Genomic DNA, 8,327 nt, shown 5'->3' with positions numbered 1-8,327 from the left:
TAAACTATAGTAGTTAAGCAGAAGAGAAGTTTTCTAGTAGTGAAAAATAAATCAATTGCAAATGGACAAACATCTGTAGATCTACTCAAAAAAGACTTTATGTTTTCTCTTCATAAATTATTAGCAAAATGTTATAAGATGCATAAGGTTTATCCTTCTGAGACATACAAAACAATCATGCCTTAAAGAGACTAGGCCAACCTGAGGGTCACAGAAAGACAGACCTTTTCTGATCACAGATCACAACTCATGTCCAAGCTTGCAGTCACAGTCATAAAGCCTTTGCAATGTCTGATACCTGCACACAGTGAAACAGTGGGATTTCAGATCCCCAGGCAGTTATAAAACTGCACAACTTGGGGCGCCTGGGTGGCTCCGTTGGTTGAGTTCGACTCTTGATTTCAGCTCAGGTCATGATCTCTGGGTTGTGAGACTGAGCCCCAAATTGGGCTCTGCATTGGGTATAGAGCCTGCTTGAGGATCTCTCTTCTTCTCCCTCTGCCCCTCCCCTCTGGCTTCCTCTCTCTCTCTCTCTCAAAAAACAAACAAACAAACAAACAAAAAACAACCCACTAACTCTAAAATAGGTGTTAATAATTGAAGGAAATCATTTCTGGTTGTTATTGTTTATGTGCTGCCTTGAGTCATAATGCCTTCTCTTCCTGTGAAAGGGAAGTCTGACAGAGCTGAAAGTTTTTATCTGCGACTTAACTGATTATAGAATATTGAAACTCAACCTATAATTGAATGTAAAGTTAACAATAAAAACTTAAAATACATCAGAGAACTGAAAGGATATATAGGCCAAATTTAACTCTGGGACATGCATTAGATTGAAATTTTTTCAGACTATTCCTGTTCATCCTATAGTGTACAGAACATACATGATTGCCTCTCCATGATAATTTATTTTTAAATACATAATATGGCATATAGATACATGTAGATTAAAATCTAATGTTTAAGTAAAAATAACAAGGCAAAATAACTTTATTATCAGGAATAAATCCAATATTTCCAAATTTTATATTGCATTTTGTTGTGGTTGATTATTTGGATGAGAAACCTTCCACATAAAATATTTTTAGAACACTAGTGTTTGCTCTGTATGTAATGGGTTCATTATTCTGCTTTGAGGCTTAGTGTAATCAAAATTTGTTCAAATCTGAATTAGTTCAGAACTTCAGTACTAAATATTGCATTAAAATTCATCAGAGATCTTTTCTAGCATTGTCTTCAAAGAAAGTGTGTCCTTCAAATCTTAGACATACAGAACAGCTACTATTTCACACTAAAGCCCTCAACTGGTTAGATAAAGGAGCCAACTACGTATCTATCTATCTATCATCTATCTATCCATATTTATCTCTCTATCTATCATCTACCTATCTATGATCTACCTACCATCTATCTATCATCTAATTTCTTCTTTCAAATTGGGGCATTCTAACTGAGACAGAGAGTCTTTCTTAGAAAAGGGATCCTCAAGATTTATGGAAAAGAGCCTTTTGTACTTGACCTCCATTGATTCATTGGTAGGATGAGCAGTATCCCATAATGCTTGTTGTTTCTGAAAAGACCATCTTCTTTCCCCCAAAACTCTTAGCCTTCACCACAGTCTTCTGCCTTAAGACTACTAATGTTAGTCTCTTTATGACCCTTAACATTTCTTATCTTAGTCCCCAAAGAAGTCCATGACTTCTGGGTCATCCTGAGCCTGATCTACATGCTACTCAATTAGTACCTATGGTGACTTTCCATTTCCAGTGCTTCCTCCAATCCCTCAAATCCTCCTTATTGCTCTTGGGTACTCTTGGTCTATCAGCAGCAAATCTCCAAAAGATTCATCTCTTCACTCAATGTGCCCTTGACTTTTGAGCTCTGCCAAATAACTGAAACTTCATGGAGAAGACTAATTCTGGCAACCCATTCAAGTGGAACCCTTTCTTTCTCCTACATCTTATGACTGGCCTAGAGATGAGGTATCTCCCTTGTTCATCATGTCTACTTCCAGATAGTTCACATCTCACCTTCCTCTAACCCCCAGATTTGAAGTTAAGAATATAAAATTATACCACATAATTCCACTTCTTACAGTCATGTTCCAAATCCTTATCGCTTCCCTACACTTCTTGAACATTTTAGTTCAAGTTCAAGTTCAAACTCATGGTCACTTTATCACTGTGCCTGCCACCATACTCAGGGATTTCAACATCTGAAGCCTCTCAGTATCCACCTTATTATTTATTTATTTACTTTTAGAAAAAAAGTGTGTGGAAGGAGGAGGGCAGAGGGAGAGAGAGAGAGAGAGAGAGAAAGAGAGAATCTCAAGCAGGCTCTACACTGAGTATGGGGCCTGACTCAGGGCTCAATCTCTGAGCTGACATCAGGAGTTGGGTGCTCAACTGACTGAGCCCCCAAGTCTCTCAGTATCCAGATGTTCTTTCAGCATCTAGATCTTCTCCAATGTCCTAGCCTCCATCCTACCTCTGCTCTTCATTGCCAAAGTTGTTAGTAATAACATGCCCTCATTAGAAAGAACTTAAATAAAGTTCTACCACTATGCCTTTCTGCCACCTACATTTGTGCTTAAGCTCACTTATAGTTTATGTTATAGCATAAAAAAATTGCTTAGGATGTACACACACGAGCCAGCACCTCTGCTCCTGCACTTGAATATCCTCACCCAGTAATGAACATGGCACCAATGGTCTCCCTGCTCTCTTCTGCATCATCACCGTTTCCCTTTCTACTAGATCATTTCAATCAGCATAAATTGCTGTCATTTTCCAATCCTGAAAGCATACCCATTGTTATATATTTTAACAATTCCTAAGTCTTCCCAGTGCCAGATCATAGCAGCTGGACATTTCAACAGAACCAGGTGGAAAAACTCCAGTTACATTAAAAACATGAAGTGTACATCTGACTCTCCATCATTTGTGTCTTTCCTGAGACTGCTCTCTGTTTGCGTCATATCACACTGTTACATTTTTGCTTGCGAGCTACCCAAGATTTAAGTCAAGATGAAGGGGAGTGACCTGGTCAGTGAAAAACGTATAATCTTATCAATAACAATGAATAAGAAGCCTCAAAAAATTTACAAAGGAGGAAAAATTGTATTATGAGTCATCTCAACGTCTGCTTGATCAATTGTGAGTTGATAGGCTCTAGACTGACTAACTTCAGGTCTTGAATTCATGTGCCCATCTTTCATCAACAAAATGGCCAGTTGTAAGGAAAATTGATGCTGAGATACAAACAAATTTTGGCCATTTCTGATGGCCAAATCTATCCAGTTAGATTTCTTTTGCCTTCCTAGAGTTTAATCTAATCTATGAAGAAAAATATTTTCTCTATTTATGACATAGATGATTCTTGGAAAGAATTATGTTGAGCCAAAGAAAACAGACACAAAAGATGACATAGTGTATGATAGCATTTACATACAATTCTAGAAAAAGCAAAATGGCAGGGACACAAGCAGATCAGTGGTTGTGAGGGGTTCTGTGTGAGGGAGGAGACCGACTACAAAATGTCAGAGATGGGCTTTCTGGATGATGAAAATGTTCTGCATCATGACTGTAGTGGTTGTTATATGAGAGATTACATTTTTTTAAAGTCATTGAATGATACAATTAAAATTGGTACATTTTATTGTATGTGAATGTCAATAAAAATGACCTAGATGTTTTTTCCACGTAAAGTAGTTTATTCCGAAGAGATGAATTTCACTTACCATTCAAAACTTTCCAAGGATGAGTGCCCCACACTAGTAAACAAAAACACTCCTTTCTTGATCAAACATCATATATATTTTTACTTAATGCCAAAGAGGATTTCGTGTTGGTTCATATTTTACAATTTAAAATTTATTATATAATCATAGCAAGCCAAATACAGCATATAAAGATATACATTTAAGGTTTTAGTTTTTAATATATTTCATGAAAGTGTTTTCACTAAGTATCTCACAAAACATCCTAAAAAGAACATGATTTGTCTTTGTACTTTCAAAAATTTCAGATAGAATATTCACGCAAATAATATCCACTCCAATTTCTAAAATGTAACACCACTTGGTAATAGTAGAAAAAGCCTTTGACAACATTCGGCACACGATCATGACAAAAACTCTCAGCAAGCTTGGCACAGACGGGAACTTGCTCACTAGATAAAGAGAAAAAGCAGCAGCTATAATACTGTGCTTGATGGCGTGGAACTATATGCTTTTCCCTTAAGATTAGGAGCAAGGCAAGGATGGCCCCCTAACCATTCCTCTTCAACATCATACCGGAAGTCCCTGTTAATGCAATAAAAAAAGAAAACAGGTGTTAAAAGTATATCAAGATGGGATCAGGAGGGAGATAAACTGGGGGTTGCTGTGGGGAGGGGAGTAGGGGTAGGGTGGCTGGGTTATGAACATTGGAGAGGGTATGGTGCCAATGGTGAATGCTGTGAAACGTGTAAGCCTGATGATTCACAGTCCTGTACCCCTGGGGCAAGTAATTCATTATATGTTAATTAAAAATAAAAATAATAAAAAAAGAAAGTATACTGATTGGAAAGCAAGAAATAAAATTGTATATGTTTACAGATTATATGATTGTTTACATACACTATCCAAAACAATTGACAAAAATAAACTCCTGGAACTCAAAAGTTATAACAAGATTTCAGGATCTGAGGTGAATACAGAGAAGTCAGTTGCTTTCTTATGTATCAATGATGAATAATTATTATTTGAAATTAAAAATATAATACCATTTAGAGTAGCAACAACAACAAAAATGAGATACTTTGGTATAAATTTAATAAAAAACAGGTTCTCTGTTAGGAAAACCACAAACTCTGTTGAAAGATGTCAAAGATGATCTCAATAAATGGGAGTATGTTCCTTGTTCGTGGGTTGCAAGAATCAATATTTTTCAGGTGTCAGTTATTCCCATGTTGATAAATAGAGTCTACCCAGTTGCAATAAAAATACCAGAAGCTATTGTATCATACCAACACACTGAATCTAAAGCTTATAAGGAAAGGCAAAAGATGCAGGATAGCAACTCCTTACTGAAGAAAAACAAATTTGGAGGACTGTCACTACTCAATTACAAGACTGACCATAAAGCTGCAGTTTCAAGATACCATGGTATTGGCAAAAGAATAGACAAATAGATCAATGGAATAGAATAGAGACCCCCTCCCCTAATAGTCAAGTGATCTTTTGCAAAGGAGAAAAATCAATTCAAAGGAGAAAGGACAGTCTTTCAATAAATAGTGCTCAAAAAATTGGATATCAATATGCAAAAAAAGAAAATTTAGACACTAATCTCACACCTTTCACAAAAATTAACTCAGAAAGGATTGAATGTAAGCCTAAAATGTAAAATGCAAAACTGTACTACTTCTACAAGATACGATAGGATAAAATCAGGATCTTGGTTTTGGTGTTAATTTTTTAAACAGCACCAAAAACACAATCAATGCAAGGAAACATTAATAAATTGGACTTTATTAAAATTAAGATTTTTTTGCCTTGAAGACATTTTTAGAATAAAAAGACAATCCAAGTTACAAAGAATGGAGTTGTAAAACACATGTCTGGTAAAGGAATAAAAAACCAAACAATCCAATTAAAAAAATGGCCAAAAGATGTGAACAGATGTCTCCACTAGGAAAACACACAGATGGGAGTTAAGCATATACGAGAGGGTTCAACATGATATATACTAGGAAATTGAAAATTAAAGCGATAAGATATGTACATCTCTTAGAATGGCTAAGATCCCCCCAAATGAAAATGTTAAATGCTGACAAGGATGTGGAACAACAGAAATTTTTCGTTGCTGGTGGAAATGGAAAGTGGTCTAGCCGTTTTAAAAGACAGTTTGGCAGTTTCTTACAAAAGTCTTTTCATGCAATCCAGCAGCCATGCTTCTAGTATTGACTCAAATGATTTGAAGAATTTGTCTACATAAAAACTTGCATATGAACATTTTTAGGTGCTTTATTGCTAATCACCTCCTCCTCCCCCCCAAAAAATGGAAGCAACAAAGAAGTCCTTCAACAAATAAGTGGATAAACTATGGTACATATATACATAGAATATTATTTAGTAGCAAAAACAAATGAGCTCTAAAGCCATGAATGGATACAGTGGAACTTTAAATGCACGTTAGTAAGTTAAAGAAAACAGTCTAAAAAGCTTCCATAGTTTATGATTCCAACTATATGATGTTCTGGAAAAGGCAAAACTCTAGAGACAGTAAAAAGATCAGTGGTTTCCCACGGACGAGGGAGTGGGGAGTGGTGTGGTATGAAAGACCAAGAGCTAAAGCACAGGAAATTGTTTAGTTGAATAAAGACTGTCTCCTTAACCAGACTTCAGCCAGAGTCTCCTAAACCCTCTAGTCCTCAACCTTGAGATTCGCCCTTACAGGACCTCCATTGCCTAGTTACAGCAAAAATCCTATTAAGCCAGTTTAGACAGAATACCCCACCCTTGATATTCGATCACCCTGGCCTGCCTTCACCAAGAATATTGCCAAATTGCTTTAGCCAGAATCCCTCGTAGCTCCTGATATTTCCTCTTAGAAATTTTCTGTCTACTGATCACCACCCTGTTCACTGGCCATAAATCTCCATTTGCTCATGCTGTATTGAGCCCACTTACATACTAGGTCTCTCTTCCCCTATTGCAATAGTCCATGAATAAAAGATGTTGTTAACCTCTTTGATTACTGTCTGGCTCTGATTTTCTTTAGTAGTTCCTGAAGCTATACTGTATGATACTATAATTATGTATCCCATAAAGCCCTAGGACACCAACAGTGAACCTTAATGTAAACAATGGACTTTAGTTTAACAATGATGTATCCATATTGTTTCATTAATTGTTATAAACGTACCACATTAATGCACGCTGTTAGGAACAGGGTCATATGAGTCTCTGTGTATGTGAGTGGTTATATATGGTAAATCTCTGTACTCTCCGTTCAATTTTTCTGTAAATTGAAAACAGGATGATGCCATTGACTCATCTGAGAAAGTCTGGAGAAAGAGCCAGCAGGCGTTTGGGTCAATAGTTAAAAGGTGAGTACATTCGCTGATGTTGCAGAGGTGGTTGTAGCCGGATTTCAGAAAAGTGTGGTTAGCCAGAGATATATACCTGTAGATTGTTTGGAACAATGGCATAAATCAAATCCAAGGGTGAGATTATAAAACAGAAGAAAAAAAGACAATGTCAATCCTCAAGTAATTCCAAAATTTGGAAATTAATAGAAATTTCAAAGAAATAGAAGAAATAGAGTGAGAGTGATATATGAAGAGGATTGATGTGGAAGTGAGGAATAGAAGACTACATGGTAGTTTTTATTTGCAAATATTTTTGTTTTGGACTTCAATTATAGGCTGTGTTGGTACAGAAAAGAATGCCGCATGAAAGATGGAGGCTCCTTGAGTAGCGGGAGGGCAATGGGTCAGTAGAACAATGATTCCCTGGGCCGAGAATGTTGAAGGTCCATGTGGCTGGGGACACAACTTTAGTGACAACCATTAGTTCTAGAGAAGACTTTCTCCAGCCATATTCAGCCTCTTGTGGGGCTGCTTGGAGGGCGTAGGTGGTTGGGTCACTGGACTGGGTTTCGGATGTGCAGGTAATGGAAGAAGAGAGGGAAAGAAGTTGGAAGTATGCAGTACATTCCTCTGACTGCTGTCACAAATTACCACAAACTTAGTGGCCTAAAACAAAATGGATTTATTATCTTACAGTTCTAGCAATGAGAAATCCCATATCATTTTAACTGGTCTGAAATCAAGGTGTTGGTAAGTCTGCTCTTTGCAGGCACCAGGGAAAACCTTATTTACTCCTGGTTCTGATAGTATCAGATATTCCTGGCCGGTGGCTACATCACTCTCATCTCTGTCTCTCTCTTCCTGTGTGTGTAGATCTCCTTTTACTTTTCTCTCTTTTAAAAATATTTTATTTGTTCATTTGAGATAGAGTGAGAGAGAGAGAGCATGAGCAGCAGGGGAGGGGCAGAGAGAGAGGGAGAAGCAGACTCCCTGCTGAGCAGGAAGCCTGACATGGGACTTGATCCCACAACCCTGAGATCATGACCTGAGACAAAGGCGGATGCTTAACTGACTGAGCCACCCAGGAGCTCCTCCCTTTTACTTTTCTCTTATAAAAATTTTGCCAGTGCATTTAGTGCCCACCTGGATAATCCAGGTTATTTTTCCATCTCAAAATTATTAATTTAAATTTACAGGCAAAGACCTCTTTTCCAAATGAGATAACATTTACAGGGATTTGGACCTTATGACTTTGG

Source organism: Meles meles, chromosome 3 (genome assembly GCF_922984935.1).
Source record: "Meles meles chromosome 3, mMelMel3.1 paternal haplotype, whole genome shotgun sequence".
In the NCBI taxonomy this organism is placed as follows: Eukaryota; Metazoa; Chordata; class Mammalia; order Carnivora; family Mustelidae; genus Meles; species Meles meles.
This window is presented reverse-complemented; position numbering follows the sequence as displayed.